We start from the raw sequence: 20946 nt of genomic DNA on the forward strand, positions 1-20946 counted from the left end.
ACTGTACATTCCCCACCAATGTCCCCAAAAATTGTTAGAAACCAATATATGCCTGGACCTTCTTACAACATACAAAAAACAGTGTTTAATGCCTTCTTCACACCATATGCACAGAAAAACAGATGGAAAAAACATGCAGATTTCACTGCAGAGACACAAGTTTACATCAGTTTTCATACGCATTTCAGTGAGTTTTATACAGATTGCAGATTCCTGTGCAGAAAAAATGCATACACTAGTGTTGTGGTGTGAACTGGACACATAGAGAACAATTGTTTTCTTTGTGCCCTTGCAGAACACGCAGGAAAACTCATGTCTCTGCACATTGGTGCGTACAAGGCCTTAAGTTTTACTCAACATTTTTAAAGAATACCAGAGACAACTGGGTTGCTTCAAGAAATTGTATATTTATCCTAAAATTATCATTTAGATGGCTTGCAAAATAATAGTTATTAGTTAAGACAAATGTAAGCATCTGCAAGGTTGTTATTTGGTAGGGTTATGCACACTCCAGAGCTGAGAGATGGCATGTAGTAGCATCAAAGGTCAGTCTTTTGACAGCACAGCAACTGTCAGATTTTAAGGACCTCCCAGTTCTCTCTTTCAGAGGACTATCCTTAAAGTAGAACTAAAGGCAAGACTTTTTTTTTTTCATTTTGGATAGAGTAAAGGGGGGGGGGGGGGGTTATAACCCCTGTCAGGGTTTGTGTTATCTGTGTCCTATTGGGAATCCCTCCAAATTAAGTGGTTGTCACCAGAGTCCAAGAAGTGGAGTCCCCATTGAAAGACCTCCCCCCTCTATTTCTGTTCTGGTGACAAACAGAGAGGGTGAATCTCCTAACAGGAATACAACTCTCTCTTTATCCAAAACCAAAAAATGCCTTTTGTAATACTTTTACGAAAGCTAAATTAACAACAAATATAAACCCGTAGGGTTTGCTTACTCTTGCATTGCTCTCTGACAAGTGATCCACTGTTTTTACCAGTGGGAAGGAGGAGGCGACATGGTACCTCCCACTGCCTATTGTAACCCCTAAAAGCCTACGCTGCAACTATGTGCATTGCATACAGTTTCAGGGCGGTTATGGTGCGGCCCCATTTACTTGAATGGGTCGTGTTTGGCAGGTGGTACTGCCCACCTAATGCAATAGAAGGGATCCTTTTGCCATGCCACAATGCAAATCATCTTGGCCACAGCATGTGTACACCCCTTTACAGCCTTTGCAGTTTTTGGGGGGGCAGTAAAGATGAGCTCCAACAGTGTAAACTAAGGCCCCTTTCACATGGGTGATCCAATCAGGTCTACCTGTCAATTTTTCAGGCGGACCTGATCGGAAGGTCCATGCATTCCTACGGACAGGTGGGTGTAAACAGACTTGTGTCCGTTTACACCCATCTACCTCCGGTCTGATGCAGTCTGCTTAAAAAAAGAAAAAAGGAAGGGGTCCAGCCTCTTCTGTTTAGATGGATCAAATCAGGGGTTAGTTGGGTATAAACAGATAGTGGAGTCTGTTTACTCCCGGCCACCCATAGAGCAAAGCGGGTGTTTTCTGTATCCACTCTACATAAACTGAGCAGACATGGATGTGCCATCTGCCCTCTCCACTCTGATCAGCAGGTGATCTGTGAAAGGATCCTCTGCTCATCAAAAAGGAGTCCATCCCATGTGAAAGGGGCCTAAGCCTTACCCTTTCAATGGTTATTTTTGGACTTTTTGATTCTCTTTAGGGATGTTTGTGAATCTGCTGTGTCACATATGCCATAGGCAAAGTAAAAACAGAGATGCCTAAAGCAAGCAGCATATGTAGAATCTCCAACTTACTTTTTTCCTTATTTTTCTTTTTAGTCTTTTCCATACACCCCAGATCTGGTACGGTATTTATATTCAGCAGCCACTCAATTGTCTCATTATGCTCCTGTGATTTGTTTGGTGCTGTCACTGTATTATGCTGACTCTTCATGTGAACTCTGCCTGTACATTTTGTGTTTCATCTCTGAGTGAGTGGAAAATGTTTTTCATGTTACATTGAAGCACATTATTTCTCACTGAATAGAACAGAATTCAGCTGTAGAACAAATAATAAGTGGGACTTTAGCTTCAGGAAGAAGCAGCGGAGCTTTTTATGTGAAAAATGCCCTCTAATGCGCTATGTGCCTGGAGTGATGTAACTCAATACTAAAGTACAATGGGATGCTCCTGTACTGCACAGAGACCTCCTTATCGATCGCTGATATAACGGTCCCGTTGTATAGGATGATGTAATCCTCTTCAAGTTACTAAGGAAAGTGACCTTGAGGGAGATCGAATGGCTGAGCCACAGAGGTGGATGCATTCTAACTAAGTTACCTTGTTTCATGCTAAATTGGCTATATCCTTACACCCACATTGCAGAAACAGATTATAGAAGCAATCATGCCTAACGCAATAATAGGGGCTATCTATTAGTGAAACATGAGATTGTACATGAAAGCATCTAAGAGCTGCGTTATGCTGCAACATAGCATTAAGCAGCAATTCACACTCGGCCAGACAGATGCCTTTTTCTTACAATGAATGGTCATTTCATTTTTAGATCCATCAAATTTTGTTCTTAAAACCTCTTATTTTAGAAAATTAAGCTAGTAAAGAGCATGGTGTTTAAATGACTGCTTCCCTTGTCAAAACCTAGCTGAATCTGGTACATACAGTACCTCTGGATATTAGTATGTATAGAACAGCAATAAGCCACATTCACAAATTTAAGATTAGTGGATGATTTTACTGATTTATAATACATTAAGTACACTACTTGAAGTGCGCAGACTTTTACCTTTAGGAAAAAATCAACCACTATGTGTGCATAGACACCAAGGTTAACATACAGATTACTTTCTTAATTTGCCTGTGGAGTAGAGGAGAGAGTTGGTATTGATACAGCACTTTTGGAGGAGCAACCGGTTACCATTAGTAACATTGCATACTGGGATAGTCCCAAAAGCGCAAACAACCACCCTAGAGATAGGTGGTCATGGGATGACAGTGAGTGTTAGTCCATGTGGGGCACCAGTCTGGGCTCAGTGGAGCACCTGTGTATTGTACAGGGAGTTCACAATCAAGATTTACAGCACCTTGCACCTTATTTTCATTTACTGGGACTGAATAATTATTATTATTAATACTGTTTTTTACTCATTGCTACAGAGTTTCTCATAATTATTTATTTTGCACTATTTATGCGTGGTCCATATGATATTAAAAAAAGGAAAAAACAGCGCAAACATAGACCTTTACATGAAATCAATATTACAAAGTGCAAACATAAGTGAAAAATTGATCAGTGGTAAAGTCCATCAAAATAAACCAAAGTTCAAAAAATATTAGTGCAAAAAAGAAAAAAGAAAAAAAGAGAAAAAATATTTTCAAATTCTTCTTCTAATATAGAGGAACTTCCACCTTCCACCCGTGAAAACCAATATCAAATGCACTCACCAGATAAAGGTGAAAAAAACGCCTCTTAGGAATTTTATGGGATCCTACACCCTCTTTCGTATCCACTCTATAGGAATCCTCCTCTCCACCATAGGCTCCACCATCCGACCAGGGAGACAAAAATCTCAGATAGTGTAATATTGTAAGACACCATTCATAAGTGAAATCAAGGATTAAGGTCACTCACATTCAATTCAATTTAAAAAGGCATATTTATTAGGATCAGCTTCTTCCAGATAAACAGTAGATGCAAGGCAACCTCCCACGGAATCTCACATCACAGCTCCAGGTTTCAGCAGAAGCTCTACAGAGACACCGCATATACAGATCCCAAAAGATGGCCGCTGGAACGCACCGCTCAGCGTGCGCTCCACTCACCGGAAGTGACGTCAGACGTACGGAGTACAAACCGGAAATGCGTCAACGCGTTTCGCCCCTCCCATCGGGCGTTCTCAAGACCTCTATCTGGAAGAAGCTGGAAAGCGGTGCGTTCCAGCGGCCATCTTTTGGGATCTGTATATGCGGTGTCTCTGTAGAGCTTCTGCTGAAACCTGGAGCTGTGATGTGAGATTCCGTGGGAGGTTGCCTTGCATCTACTGTTTATCTGGAAGAAGCTGATCCTAATAAATATGCCTTTTTAAATTGAATTGAATGTGAGTGACCTTAATCCTTGATTTCACTTATGAATGGTGTCTTACAATATTACACTATCTGAGATTTTTTTCTCCCTGGTCGGATGGTGGAGCCTATGGTGGAGAGGAGGATTCCTATAGAGTGGATACGAAAGAGGGTGTAGGATCCCATAAAATTCCTAAGAGGCGTTTTTTTCACCTTTATTTGGTGAGTGCATTTGATATTGGTTTTCACGGGTGGAAGGTGGAAGTTCCTCTATATTAGAAGAAGAATTTGAAAATATTTTTTCTCTTTTTTTCTTTTTTCTTTTTTGCACTAATATTTTTTGAACTTTGGTTTATTTTGATGGACTTTACCACTGATCAATTTTTCACTTATGTTTGCACTTTGTAATATTGATTTCATGTAAAGGTCTATGTTTGCGCTGTTTTTTCCTTTTTTTCATTGTTTGTGTTGATCACAGTGCACAGCAGCAGGATAGAACCTGTATTAGAGTGTTTTACTAGGCACAGGAAGAATTTTTAGTTCCATATGATATTAACTTAAGTACACTACTTATTAACATTCTGTCTGATATTGTCTTGTCATTCGTTTTTCAAATTTATTAAATATTACGTCACCCATGGTGTTTATTCAGTAAATTAAAATGTAAATGAAAGTGCGATAAGGCGTAATTACTGATCATTGTCCTAACTGACTTTGAAGACCTGAAATATCATTTCATCAGGTCACTACACATCACAGCTAAATCTCCATACATGCATGTAATAAAATTCCAAAATCTGTTATTATAATGGATTCCCATTACTCCTGTTATATTGCAAGCCTTTTAGGTTTAATTAGCTGTTGGTAAAAGTAGCAGAAACACTAGGGTTACTTTAAAGCTGGCAATACACTAGTAGACTTTCAAACAAACATTCTAAATGTAACACCCTCCTAGATAGCAAGGGGGAACTAATGTTCAATTGTTAGTCAGAGGCTGAGTAGCAGCCTGTGGTGCTAGTCAGAGGAAGGTCAAATGCAGGTCAGAGCTGAGAGGCTCTGCAGGCCAGTTCCCTTATACCTCCCTCTGCTCTAGAATATTGGAGAAGATTCTAGAAGCAGTGAGCGGGGGTGAGGAGAGGCTGACCTGCACACTTGGAGGACTGTAGCCAATTCCAAAGCAGGAGGCCTAGCAAGGGGCCAGGGCAGCCTTCAGCTGCGACAGAGCCTGCTTAGCAGGAGGAGAGTTCAGGTGGAAGATGAACTGAGAGACTGGAGAGCAGGAGCTTGGGAGGGGGCGCAGATGGGAAGGGGCTCACCTACAGGCAGAGGAGCTGGAATGGAGGAAAGCTCAGGACCTCATCAGCCCCCAGAGCGAGGACCATCTGTAGAGCAGGGAAGGAGAGGCCTAGCAAAAGGCCAGAGAGCAGCCACCAACCCATGAGCTCACAAACAGAGGACTGAGTGAGTAGAACTACACACCCTGGGCCAGCAAGGGGAAGGAGCACTCTAGTGGGAAACTGGATTAGCTGGCTACTTGGGATTGTCTTCTATTTAAAGTGACAAGCACTGGGTCCCCTGCCCAGGGATTCATCCAGTACAGCTGGATGAGGAGAGGATTCATCTGGGGTCTGGGGTGGTACACCAGGAGATGCTGGCTAGCTCTCCAGAAGAGAATTGTTGTTTTTTAAAGAGACTAGTACATAGTTACAGGGAGATTGTCTTCAGTTGCCATTCCCTTTGGGCATCCCATACATCCCTTACCGTATCCAAGTTCAATTCCCCCAATAAAATAAAAAAAAATCTCAAAGACTGGTCACTGTCCTGGATGCAAGTCTGTGATGAGGAAATGCGTGTTGCCTGGCTGTGCAGGACTCTAGGGGGACACAAAACTCAGCATCTCCTAAGGGGGTAGTGCTACATCAACATTCAAAAATCCTCAGGACATTCGATGACATTCTTACATTTAAAAATTCGATTTTAGTCTTTCCTGCAGGAAAACCACATACACTGTTAGAAATTAATTTCAGAAAAATGTTTCTATCCTGCTTCTTTGAATTTTGTTGTCACAGTTGGAGACGTCAATTCGTCCCAATAATGATTAGAAAATTAAATGAACATTCCTAAAACAAAAACAAAAAAAATTAAACAACTAGTATATATTCAGCTTAAATCAGCAATTAAAGAATGTGAACCCACATGTGAAGAAGCCCTAATAGTGCAGCCATCAACAGTGTTGCCAATCACCACAACACTCTTCAGTGTCACCAGACCAGTGTAGCTAGAATCAGTATTCCTGATTGCCACCAGACCAGTGCACCCAGCAACAGTTTTCCTGGTCTCCGCCACACCAGTCCCAGTGTCACCAGGAGAGTATATGCCAGCAACGGTGTTACTTATCACTGCCAGATGAGTTGCAGTGTCACCACACCAGTATAAGCCAGCAATGGTGTCCCTAATTATTGCCACATCAGTCCCTTTGTCACCAGACCAGTGTAAGTCAGCAACAGTTATGTTAATTGCTGTCACACTAGTCCTCATTTTCAACAGAGCAGTTCAGCCAGCAATAGTGTTCGTGATCACCACCACTCCGGTACAATGTGTCCTTTGCCTGCTGTTGTACTGACCCTGGCTTGTTTATTGACATTTTTGCCTGCTGCCTGGACTATTCCTTTGCCTGTCTGCCGACCATGTCTCTACTTGCTGCCTTACCTATCTGTGTGTCCAAATGATGATGTTTGAACCACAGAAATTCTTTTGTTCTTCCTTTCTTCAGCCTCCTATATTTCCTGGCCAGTAACCATGGCATTCCTAGGTCCAGCCACGAACCAGTGGACTAGGCTTGCTTGGCTTATAGGAACGGGGACTATTATAGGTTATGCTACATTAAGCTATATTCCCTGACCAATAGAGGTGACCATTACAGTACATTGGTTTTGTTACAATTGGTTGATTTGTGTGATACGCAAGATAGTCCAGCACATGGTCACTCCAAACAGTAAAAAACGCACACATGTGGTATCACCATACTTGGGAGGAGTAGCAGAATGTGTTTTGGGTTGCATTTCTAAGTGTGCCCATGCTGTGTGTTAACAATATCTTATTAAATTGACAACAATGTGCTAAAGTATTATTTTCGTTTTCTTTCTGCATTTTCGAAAAATGTGTCAAAAAATGAAGTCTTCAAAAGACTCATCATGCCTCTAAAAACAAATCTTGGAGTGTTTATGCTCTAAAATGTAGTAATTTTGTGGGTTTTTCTACTGTCCTGGTGCTCCAGGACCTCCAAAATGTGAACACTAGTCAGAAAATTTGATTGATAATTTATGCCCCTAGAAATCCTGAAGGTGTTCTTTGGATTTTGGACTTCTTTATGTAGTTAGGCTGTGTAAAAGTCTCACACATTTGGGAGTACCAAAATGTGTTTTGGGTGCATATTTCTTAATTATGTTTATGCTGTGTGTTAGAAATATATTTATTGACACTTTTGTGTAAAAAAATTAATTTTTATTCTGAATTTTCCAAAACTTTTTGGCAAAAAATGAAGTCTTCAAAAGGCTCTACATACCTCTTAGACAATAGTCAGGAATGTGGTATTGAATAAGCGATGTCTTTAGCGTGAAACGTGTTTACCTACCAGTCCCCCACTGTATTTCCACTGTCTGTATTGGCTTTATCTTGGTTCAGTAAAGTGGATTATTTGGATTGCAGCTGATCGGACTTCCTTTGTTCTCATCTATGCAGCACATGAGCTGGGCTAGTACCTACAGGAGGAGTTGTGCTTGGAGATTGGGAGTCTCTCTACCTTGAGTAGCGGTAAAGATATATTTAGGAAAGTAGATGTGCAATTTATGCCCCTAGAATGCCTGAAGGTCCTGCTTGGATTTTGGGCCCCTTTATGCAGCTAGGCTGTGAAAACGCTTCGCACATGTAGTATTGCCATACTTAGGAGGAGTAGCAGGATGTGTTTGGGGTGTAATTTTAAGTATACCTATGATGTGTGTTAGAAATATCATATTAATTGACAACTTTTTGTAATTAAAAAAAAAAATCTTTCTTGCATTTTCCAAACACTTGTGGCAAAAAACACATTTTTACTATAGCTGTCAGAAAATACCTTGGAGTTTTTACTTTCCAGAATGTGGTCATTTTGTGGGTGTTTCTCTTGTCCTGGCACTTCAGGGACTCAAGAAATATGACAGGTAGTCAGGAAATTAGATACGTAATTTATTCTCCTTGAAAGCCCAAAGTATCTTTTTGGATTTTGGGCCCCTCTATGCATCTAGGCTGTGAAAAATTCTTACATGTAGTACCCCCATACTCAGGAGGCATAGCAGAATGTGTTTTGGGGTGTAAATGTAAGTATAGGAAAATAAGAAAAGGGGCACAATTAAAACTTCAAAAAACTCACCATCCCTCTTACTAAATACCTTAGACTGTCTGCTTTCCAGAAAAGGTCATTTGTGGGTATTTGTACTGTCCTGGCATGTTAGGGCCTCAACAAATGAGAAAGGCTGTCAGTACATCAGGATTGATCCGCTTCAAATATACAGGATATATCATAGATTATAGACTCTGTAACTTTAACATAGACTAAAAACATTACACTGATTTGGGTTATTTTTACCAAAGAAATGTAGCAGAATACATTTGACCTAAAGTTATGAAGAAATATTATATATTTTAAAATTTTTATAACAAAAACTAAGAAAAATTCGACCCATGTATGACCTGCTTAACTGACATTCAAAGTGTGACAACGCTGAAAAGTGAAAATTGGCCTGGACTGACAAAGGGTAAAACAGTCTGGACTTGAAGTGGTTAAAACGCAGAAGCACTGCACTATCCTCCTGTGACAAGAATGAACATTTTTCTTCTGGTTTACCATAGTGTGCTAGTGATGCATGGATATTTCTAAATGGAAATCTCTCTCCACTCTCTATATACCTATCTGAGATCTCTACATAAGTGTCTCAATTGTCTGCCCAGGAATGTAAATATAGAAACACTATATCCACTGCACATCCTTTCATAAATGAGAGACAGCCTAATTTGCACTAGAAACACACATGATTCTGCTTGATAATCCTTCCACAGCATACTTCCTTATGCCTCAGAATCTTGCCTGTAGCAAAATTCATGACAACGCATCCAGTGAGAATGAGTTGGATGGTGGTTGGTGGCCTAATAAAATGTACATAGACATTCTACATAGATGTAACTGACAGATTGCTAACTTCATGCAAAGCAACATCAGTAAGACTTTACAACTGTAACAGTAATGTTTTTGTGATTCTTTTCATGTATCCATTTCATCTGCTTCTAATACAGTATGTGTATGCGGCTGGCAGGCAAACACTTGCATGGAGTCTATAGAAAGCATACAAAAACTGTAATGGGACAGTACTATGTACAGCAGTTTATTAAAGCTGAACACACATCATCAATGAATGTTAGCAGTGTTCATTCTCTGTTGTTGGCAACATGTTGCTCACTAGTGAATCCACATCCACAATCTATTTGCCAAACACTGCACATGCACACTTTTTACACCCTTTTACATTGTCAAACAAGCATTTACTTCCTTCTATAGGCTAGCAGCAAGAGCCTGTGAGCAGGACTTGGAAGAAAAAGCATGCACACAACATGGCTGGAGTCCTGCTGACTGTATACAAATCCACATGTGCAAACATATGCATGCTGAAAATGTTTGGCATACATAAAATGTATGGAATAATTAGAACCTAAGGTCCCTTTCAAGTGTCAAGCAGATCTGCCTGCTTAGTGGGGAATCTCTCCGCTGATCCCAGCTGAGTAGGCAGATGAGAGGTCCGTGTCTGCTCCACTATGCAGAGCAGACACAGCCTGCTGTTTTCTCTCAGGTGGTTGGATGGAAACAGACCACCTGTCTGTTTCCATCCGACTGTCATCTATCCGACAGATGGATGGGGTACGGATTCCCATCTGTCCGTTTTTAGCGTACATGATCAGATCAGGTGCTGGCGGATGTCAGCAGGCACATGTCCGCTGACACCCTACACTTCATAGAGAGCTATGGATGGTCCAATTGGGTCCTCCTGAAAAACTGACAGGTAGACCCGATCAGACTGACAGTGTGAAAGGGGCCTAAGGCAGACTTTCATTGCTCTCTTTGTTCCCACTGGGATAATTCATCCTCTCTATTTTTCCTGGTGACCATTGTCTGTCATATGTAAAGTGATGGCAAATCCAAAATTTTGTGTTTTCATCATAACAGTAATAGAGGAACAATTCTCTAGTGGGGGCGACTATTTCAGTGAAAACTGTTTGGATTTCCCCTTCGTTTACAAAGATTTTCTTTCACTTACAGGTGTGACAGGAAGTAAAGGGAAATTGCTCTAATAAGACACAGTAAAAGAAAAAGTGACGTGGGTTTTACTCATTCTCAAAATTAAAAAAAAATGTTGGCTTTAGATTTATTATATAAAGAAAACATTTTAGCCCACCAAACTAAATCTATTGCTATATAAACGCATAGGTTTGTTTGTAAAATCCAACTTCAGGATCCCCCCCCTCTCCGACCCGAAGGTCCACCTCTGTATTTTTTTTGTCTTTTCAAATACTTACCTTGTCTAGAAATCTTCAGGTTAGTCATGTGATGCACAAGATTCTTTTTGGATCATCCCCCAGCAGTGAGCAGTTCCTGGTACAGTGTGAAGCTCTCTACGTCATTAGACTATCCTTGCAATTCATAATGGGTGTTGTAGACACTCTTTAGAATTCTGTTATGTCTCTGCCCTAAAAATGTTGGTGCTTATGACAGATTCATGTACCTGTTGGAAACTTGCAATGACGGATGTAACATTCGTGCATTATGGTAGTAAGGGGCATTATAGAGTTGACTGCTTTCATATATGTAGGTTGAAATATACAGTATCATGTTTTGAAAATTAATAATTGTTTCAAAAAGAAAGAAATGACTAATTGCTACAAAATTATTTATTTTATCAATAGACTGGTAACACAGATTAATTAAAATTTATATGAATGCCTGCTGAGAATATCTGTTTTAAAAGAGAAGTGTGGACTCTCCCACCCCTCCCCCCTCCCCATTTATACTTACCTAGGTGGATGCAGGATCAGTCCAATGTTACATCTGTCCCCCACCTCTCTAATTGTGAGAACTCAGTGATCACATGGCCGCTGATTTCTGAGTTCTCACAGCCACTCTGAGCAAACAGTGGTGGCTGCAGCCCACTAACGACTGCAAACGGGTCACAGGAGTGCAGAATGAACTGCACTCTTGTGATCCACAGGAGAAGTACAGCCAAAAGAGCTTTGGCTTTACTTCTCCTTTAATACCATTGTAAATAAAGATTTGTAAACTTAAATAATTTACCAAATTGCCAAAGAAATATATTTAACCTTAAAATTGATTCCCTACATTATAAAAATGTGTTCAGTTCTAAAACTCCTATTCACTTCCATGGATATTAATTATCATGACTTTAGTGGAGTACACTTGACTTGTGAGTAAGGCTGGTCATACATTATACAATTTTCTTTTGGATTTACCAAAACCATATAATATGAAGTCATACCTAAACACTTTCAATTTGTATGCAGTCAGGCAGGCCCTTGAACTACATAGTTGAAGGTTAATCCAAAGTAAATTAAATAAGAACATTGTGTAATGTATGGCCAGATTAAGTGTGTGCAGAGTTCCAAACTGTAGAAATGTGTATGTGACATCCACAAACATAACGCGCTTAGTAAATCATCACAATGCAGCTATGATGTGTTACACAAAATCAACAGTCTGGCAAGCAAGCTTACAAATGTAAATCAGCATTTGAGGCTCTTCTGAATACTTTATACATGCAACATAAACCACATTTGAAAAAAACTGCATTATTTTTGGTCTTCTACATGGGCAGATCTGTTTTGTAGTAATGTCTGGGACAACAGATAGAGGGAAAGTACATAAAAACTGATATGGAATTAAATTAACAAATGCTTATTTTGACACTTTGTTTGCAAGTTAGTTCACCATGGCCTGTATGTACAATATGGAGTAAAGTGAAGATATTTAAAACTACAATTGGTATATTTTAAGAGCAGTAAGTGACTATTGCAAGATCAGGAAGCTCCACATAGCTTGTATAATGAAACACTGTTATCGTTAAAACAAAAAAAAACCAGTATATATAATTCATTTATTTATATATTATTGGTAGGTCCTGGCCACTGCAGACTGGGCACATCCATGAGAGCTGTAGTTTAGGAGATGATCTGACCCAGTCGATTTTAGCCTTTACAAGTTGGCCTTTGTCAAAGATGCTCAAATCATTACACTCGCCCATTTTGTCTTGTTTTCAACACATCAACTTCAAGGACATCTTCACTTGCTGCCTAATGCATCACACCCGCTTTCAAATGCCATTATAACAAGATGATCAATGTTATTCACTTTACCTGTCAGTGGATCTAATGCTAAAGCTGACCGGTGTCTCTCTCATTCACTCTCTCTGTACGTGTATGTGTATATATATATATATATATATATATATATATATATATATATATATCTGGGGCGGGATGACAACTCATGGGGCCCCCGGGCAATAGGGGATCATGGGGCCCCTGTGTACTTGCCCACACTCAAAAAAGCCTATGAAAAAGGTACCAGGGGCATCTCATGGGCCCCCTACTGACCCCGGGCCCTCGGGCAGTGCCTGAGTTTCTAAATGGTCAGTCCGCCCCTGATATATATGTATGCACTATTTACAAAAAGTATTGGGACGCCTGCCTTTACACTCCATCCCAGTCTTAGTCCGTAGGGTTCAATATTCAGTTGGCCCACCCTTTGCAGCTATAACAGCTTTAACTCCTTAAGTCTGTCAACAAGGTTTAGGTGTGTCTATGGGAATGTTTAACCATTCTTCCAGAAGCACATTTGTGAGGTCAGGAACTGATGTTGAATGAGAAGGCCTGGCTCACAGTCTCTGCTCTAATTCATCCTAAAGGTGTTCTATCAGGTTGAGGTCAGGTTTCTGTGCAGGCTAGTCAAGTTTCTCCACCCCAAACTCGCTCATCCATGCCTTTATGGACCTTGCTTTGTGCACTGGTGCGCAGTCATGTTGGAACATCCACAAACTGTTCCCACAAAATTGGGAGCATGAAATTGTCCAAAATGTCTTGGTATGCTGATGCCTTAAGAGTCCCCTTCACTAGAACTAAGGGGCCAAGCCCAACCCCTGAAAAGCAACCCCATACCATAATCCCCCCTCCACTAAACTTTATACTTGGCACAATGCAGTCAGGCAAGAGCTGTTCTCCTGGCAACCGCCAAACCCAGACATGCCTATCGGATTTCCAGATAGAGAAGCGTGATTTGTCACTCCAGAGAAGACATCTCCACTGCTTTAGAGTCCAGTGGCAGCGTGCTTTACACCACTGCATCCGACGCTTTGCATTGCACTTGGTGATGTAAGGCTTGGATGCAGCTGCTCAGCCATGGAAACCCATTCCATGAAGTTCTCTACATACTGTTGTGCTAATCTGAAGGCCACACGAAGTTTGAAGGTCTTTAGCTAATGACTCTGCAGACAGTTGGTGACTTTTGTGCTGACCACACTCTGTCATCTTATGTGGCCTACCACTTTGAGGCTGAGTTGCTGTTGTTCCCAGTTGCTTCCACTTTGTTATAATACCAATAACAGTTGACCGTGGAATATTTAGTAGCAAGGAAATTTCATGGATGGATTTATTGCACAGGTGGCAACCTAACACGGTACCACGCTTGAATTCACTGAGCTCCTGATAGTGGCCCATTTTTCCACAAATGTTTGTAGAAGCAGTCTGCATGCTTACGTGCTTGATTTTATACACCCATGGCCATGGAGGTGATTGGACCACCTGAATCTGATGATTTGGAGGGGTGTCCCAATACTTTTGGAAATATTGTGCATACAAATATATATTTATATATATATATATATATACATACTGTATATCTTACAGGTCTTTAGATATGGTGACAACATTAGTTTTCTTTTTTACTGCTTTTTTTCTTTGTTTTTACCTGTGATCCTGTTAGTATTATACTTCTCTCTTAGGGTGACAATGCCCACTCACTGTATCTCTAGATGAGGAGCATACTGTTTTGTCGAATTGGAGCTGCAATCCTAGGACATGAACTATATTAAAATAACAGAGTACCTCCTCCTCTCCTTATCTCCTTAACGTGGGAGGAAGGTGCTCTTTTCTCCACAGAGAAAATTTGTTTTCTAGATTTCTAGAGGGTATTTTTTTAACTTATTGAACAGATGTAACAGACCAGAATTAAGAAGTAATGTGTGGTGCAGCACAGTGGCTAAATGGTTAGTACTTCGGACTTGCAGTACTAGGGTCATTGGTTCAAATCCCAACCACAGCACCACCTGCCTGGAGTTTGCATGCCCTTCCTGTGCCTGCATGGGTTTCCTTTAGCTACTCTGGTTTCCTCGCACACTGACATGCTGGTAGGTTAATTGGATCCTGTCTAAATTGGCCTTAGTATGTGTATGTATAAATGTGAGTTAGGGACCTTAGATTGTACACCCTTTGAGGGTCAGGGACTGATGTGAATGTACAATATATATATGTAAAGCACTGCATACATTGACATTGCTATGTAAGTACCTGTAGTGAATAAGTAAACAGAAGTTAGAGAAACTTATCATTAGGGTTCACACACACTATAAAGTGACCCAACTTGTATCTGATAACGTACATGCATAAATGTATAGGGAATGTACTTTACCTTTCCGGTGGGCCCTGCTTCACTGTTGCCCAGCTACTGAAAGTGGCTCCCCTGCTGCAAACTGTGGTTTCTTCCGCCAGCTTGTATGCCACTACATGCGGCAGAAGTAACAGGTATTGGACCCATCAAGGCCAATCAAATATTTGAAGTAACTGGGGAGGAGCAAAGTAGCTGTATTTTTAAGACCTAGACCGCTACAAAGGCAAGCATATTCCCACTTCTTTTAGCAGAAATGTTATTGGGCATAAGTGACCCTGTACTGGCAAGTTTCACCATTCAAAAAATAAACTCTGTTAGTTGTTCTTATTAACTACAGAAATAATATTAAATACAGAAATAATCAGCTACACCATATCTTGTTTCATCAAAGGTATTAAAAAAAAATGTGTTTTCTTTCAGTTTTATGAAGAAGCTGGAACTTCCTCTGAGATTGATGCACACAGGCACAGATACACCAGTAGGTAAGCATGCTGTTGACTTCTAGTATTTCTGTATATATATATGATTACAAAACATACTGGATCTCTACAATGATAACGCAATGTAAATATTCTGTACCTTTTAAACCCTGCCAGTGATGGATTATAAAAAGGACAATCCGTAGATCAGTGCCCAGCTCACCACTGTAAAAGTGTCTAAATCTTTTTTCAGATGAAATCAGTGGTAAACTGCCTTTAGTAACATCAGAAGACACTAGTATTCAATAAGCCTTAGCACAGGTCCCCTAGTGCATTCTGTTATGATTTTATTAACTGCTTAAGCCCTGAGGAAAGGTAGAGGTTTTTCCCCCCAAAATGCATTGTTTGTATTTGATGCTCTTAAAGTGGATTTCCAGGCTATACCTAAATAATCTTAAAAATGCTCACTCCTTCCTCCTAACACTTATGCTGACTATCCTGTCTAAGAAAAATGTATTTATTTACCTTTTTTCAGGCCACTCCAGTCTTGTCACGTGACTCGGCTCCCATGTCAGACAACAGCGGCTGCAGGAGAGAGGAGGGAGCGCCAACAATGGATGGGCCATAGGAGCTCATAGATGACATCATCGCTTCAGGCTTTACCTGCCATTGTCCAGTGCTCTCTCCTCTTCCTGCTCCCGCACAAGATACACAAGTTAGTCAGCATATGTGTTGGTATGGAGATGGTAAGGGTCCTGTTGCCCAGTCCTTTGGTGAGGGCAGAATAAAAAGTAAAGTATTTTGAGTGAATCAAGACACTTAAAGCTATCCAGTCCAATAGGTTAGAGGAGCAGAGCCACAACCTACTGTATGCTTCCATGATATTCCAGGAAGGAAAGTTGAGAGCCTGAAATTGGTAAGGTTAGGGGACATGGATCCAGTCAACCACTGGAAAACAAAATCATCTTTTTTCAGCATATAACTCTCAAAGTAACTTGGAAGGGTTTCTCATCATATTGTATTGTATGAGGGGTGTTCAAGTCAAACTGAGACTTTTATTTTAACAGGTATAAAGGGATGCTAGCATGGCGGTACCACACGCAGTAGTAAATGGCAAGTGTGTCCTATTACTGATAGGTGGTGCACATGTCACGGGCCAGTCCAAAGACCGTTAATCAAGACAACATTGTTAGTGATGAAGCGTGTGGTGATGAAGGTTCTTGTGAACAAAGTCATAAAACCTGTGGATATCTGCAGAAGACTTTAAGCACAGTACGGTGATGAGACACTCAGCCGCAGTAAGACATTTTAATAGTGTAAACGTTTTAAAGATAACGTCTGTCGATTCTGGCCATGGTGGTTCTCAGCCCACGGCAGTCATTCCTTTGAACATTCAGCACATTTAACACCTGATCCTGGATAACTGAAGCATAACCTGTCATGAAATTGCACAGGAGACAAATCTTTCTGTGGGAACGGTGAACACCATGATGACAAAACGCAATTTCTACTTCTTGAAATTTGTTCTTTCATTATATAAACTCAAAAGTCCTGGTTTGACTTGAATGCCCCTCGTATTTAAAGTGTTTTTCCAACAGCTGAAGTCTTCACGTTATAGTTGAATATGTGTTTGTTTATCATTTTTGTCAAATATCAAATCAGGTATGAAATAAGTTGGTTGAGAGCCTTTTAGCTCATTTGAAGTAATGTAGAATGATGTTCTTATTTTTTATTGAAATCACTTGGTAATTTCTGCTCAGTAAGTGAACTTTCTGAATCACCATTGTTCTATACTCTCTTTAATGGAATATGATGGACAGAATTTCTTTAGATCAGCGACTACTTTTTCTCAATTGATAATAAGTATGTTTGTGTTCCAGGAAATAGAAGGAACTATGTGACCCACTGATACTACTTATATAGTCATTATTTTGATAATAATATGATGGTTTGCAGTTGCACAATATCAAGTACTTGTTTTAAAGTTATCATGCATGCAAAGTACGTGAAGGTTCCATCTCTGTAAAGGGACCAATTGCAATATGTAAAACCTAATACAGAGCAAGAAACTTTTATATGTAAAGCAGGAAAAAAACAATAGGTTTGCATTACGTAAGCAGCATACTACATAATCTTGGTGCAAGTTAATTGTAGAAATATTGGGGTTGATTTATTAAAGGCAAATAGACTTTTCAGATGCTCCAGAGCTTAGTAAATGAGTAGATATTCTGCTGACTTTCATCATCCAATAATGTACAAGCAAAAATTCACTTTTTTTTATTGTACTTGCACGTGATTGGGTATTCTTTGCAAAGTGAAGCTTTACCTCATTTACTAAGCTATGGAGCAACTGTTCTTGCAGAGTGCAACTGCACTTTGCAAAGTGCACAGTCTATTTGCCTTTAGTAAATCAAACCCATAAAGTTGTATATACCATGTGAAAGATCCAATCTAACTTTATGTCATGTAACTGTAAATCTATGCCTATTATGCTTTAGTGTGTGTATATATGCAGATAGGGTCGAATAGTGAGTAACACAGAGGCATTCATGTAGGACTGGGGTTGGCGTTTGACTAAATGTATATACACACAAATACATGAGGACATCACTTTCCCTTGAAAAAGCTAGAAGAATTTTTACACGTGTACTCATATATGCTATACAGCCCATCCTCGCGTTTTTTCTGCAAGGAATATCTAATGCTCATACATTAACACCATGTGCAAGTAGAGTGATTAGCAATTAGGTGTACAGCTCAGTCTGTAACATTGTACAGTCCACCTCTGGAGAAGAATGCAATCTCCATATGGAACTGTAGCTGCAGGAGGAGGACTTTAATTAAGGTCCTCCTGTCATGGAGAATTTACTGAGTATATATTAATTTACAGTAGGTAGGTAGAAAAGGGTTAAGGACATTTTGTTTTTCACAGTATTTACAGATAAACTTAATTAGTTTGTATTTTATAGGAACTGGCTATATTTTTGCAATATTTGGCAAGCCTTATAGAAATATAAAGCTAGTGAGTCAATAATAACTACTGTTATCAAGACTGAGCCAGCACTATACAACGTCACTCTGTAAAAGTTGCTGTAAACTATTCTGTTTGAATAATAATGACTCACAGATTAAAACATTTCAGTTCATATATAACACCCAAACTGCTGGATCACTTTTTTAGGCCTGGTTTTATGGGCACCCTGCATAGGTGTTTTTTTTGTAGATACCTTGATATGAGGGGCAAACTGCATTTCAAGCTTAGTCTTTCATTATAAAAATGGTTGTAAACCTTTGCTACAAAACAGCTACAGAAGGGGTGTTATATTTAGAGGATAACCAATAAATAATGTATATTGTATACATATATGTATATACAGTATATATATAGTTGTGGTCAAAAGTTTTCAATCCCTGGCAGAAATCATTAAATTTTGGCATTGATATTGAAAATATACTGATCATGCCAAAAAACTGACCATAGGAAGACATTTATTATCACATAGTTGTTTGGCTGCTTTTTAAATTATGATGATAACAGCAAATTAACCTTTAATTGTCATTTTAACCTGTGTGTGTCACCTCGTGTGTCTGTACCAAGGTCAAACATTCCAGGGTATGTACACTTTTGATCATGGCCATTTGGGTGATTTCTGTTATCATGATTTAAAAAGGAGCCAAACATCTATGTGATAATAAATGGCTTCATATGATCATTGGCCTTAAATAAAAGACACTTTTAGCATGATCAATCATATTTTTAATATCAATGCCAAAATGTCACCTTTTCTGCCAGGGTATGCAAACATATGGGCACAACTGTGTGTGTGTGTGTGTGTGTGTGTATATATATATATATATATATACACATACGCACACTCACCAGCCACTTTGCCTTCAGAACTTCCTTAATTCTTTGTGGCAAAGATTCAACAAGATGTTGGGAACATTCCTCAGAGATCTTGGTCCATATTGACATTATAGCATCACGCAGTTGCTGCAGATTTGTCGGCTGCACATCCATGATGTGAATCTCCTTTTCTACCACATTCCAAAGGTGCTCTAAGTTGACTGTACAGTGAACTCATTGTCATGTTCAAGAAACCAGTTTGAGATGATCTGAGCTTTGTTTCATGGTGCATTATCCTGCTGGAAGTAGCCATCAGAAGATGGGTACACTGTAGTCATAAAGACAACTACTAAGATAGGCTGTGGTGTTTAAACAATGCTCAATTGGTACAAAGGGGCCCAAAATGAGCCAAGAAAATATCTCCCACACCATTATACCACCACCACCAGCCTGATACAAGGCAGGATGGATCCGTGCTTTCATGTTGTTTATGCCAAATTCTGACCTTACCATCTGAATGTTGGAGCTGAAATTGAGACTTTTCAGACCAGCCAACATTTTCCCAATCTTCTATGGTACAATTTCAGTGAGCCTGTGAGAATTGTAGCCCCCATTTCCTGTTCTTAGCTAACAGGAGTGCCACGCAGTGTGGTCTTCTGCTGCTGTAGCCCATCTGCTTCAAGGTTCGATATGTTATGCGACATTGGTGAGTGTGTATATATATACACACACACACAGTATATGTACACTATATTGCCTAAAGTATTGGGACACCTGCCTTTACACGCACATGAATTTTAATAGTATCCCAGTCTTAGTCCGTAGGGTTCAATATTGAGTTGGCCCATCCTTTGCATCTATAACAGCTTTAACTCCTCTCGGAAGTCTGTCCACAAGGTTTAGGAGTGTGTCTCTGGGAATGTTTGACCATCCTTCTAGAAGCGCATATGTGAGCTCAGCCACTGATTAGAAGGCCTGGCTCGCAGTCTCCGCTCTAATTCATCCCATAGGTGTTCTATTGCATTGAGATCAGGACTCTGTGCAGGCCAGTCACGTTACTCCACCCTAAACTCGCTCATCCATGTCTTTATGGACCTTGCTTTGTGCACTGGTGTGCAGTCATGTTGGAACATCCACAAACTGTTCCCACAAAGTTTGGAGCATGAGATTATCCAAAATGTCTTGTAATGTTGACGCCTTAAGAGTTCCCTTCACTGGAACTAAGGGGCCAAGCCCAACCCCTGAAAAATAGCCCCGCACCATAATCTCCCCTCCACCAAACTTTACATTTGGCTCAATGCAGTCAGGCAAGTATCGTTCTTCTGGCAACGGCCAAACCCAGACACGTCCATCAGATTGCCAGACAGAGAAGCATGATTCGTCACTCCAGAGAACACGTCTCCACTGCTATAGAGCCCAGTGGCTGTGTGATTTACACCACAATGCTTTGCATTGCACTTAGTGATGTAAGGCTTGGATGCAGCTGTTTGACCATGGAAACCCATTCCATGAACCTCTATAAGCACTGTTGCTGTGCTATTCTGAAGGCCACATGAACTTTGGAGGTCTTTAGCTATTGACTCTGCAGACAGTTGGTGACTTCTGTGCACTGTGCACTTCATCAATCACTGACCCCACTCTGTCATTTTACGTGGCCTACCACTTTGAGGCTGAGTTGCTGTTTTTCCCAGTTGCTTCCACTTTGTTATAATACCACTAACAGTTGACTGTGGAATATTTAGTTGCAAGGAAATTGCACGGATGGACTTATTGCACAGGTGGCAACCTATCACAGTACCACGCTTGAATTCACTGAGTTCCTGAGAGCTACCCA

General features: G+C 40.2%; 1 protein-coding gene across 4 annotated transcripts in view; it reads left to right on the forward strand.

The window, feature by feature from the left end:
* ATXN1 (ataxin 1) overlaps window positions 1-20946 on the forward strand; it is a 378441-nt gene that overhangs the window by 258864 nt on the left and 98631 nt on the right. For 3 of the 4 annotated variants that reach the window (XM_089682288.1, XM_089682287.1, XM_089682289.1), the window contains exon 4: window positions 15267-15328. The gene's annotated coding sequence lies outside the window, so the exon portion shown is untranslated. The remainder of the gene's footprint in view (window positions 1-15266; window positions 15329-20946) is intronic. The other variant, XM_089682290.1, reaches the window with a different exon arrangement.

This window comes from Staurois parvus, unplaced genomic scaffold, assembly GCF_062004578.1.
Source record: "Staurois parvus isolate SC_StPar_1 unplaced genomic scaffold, SC_StPar_1.0 ptg000287l, whole genome shotgun sequence".
Classification (NCBI taxonomy): Eukaryota; Metazoa; Chordata; class Amphibia; order Anura; family Ranidae; genus Staurois; species Staurois parvus.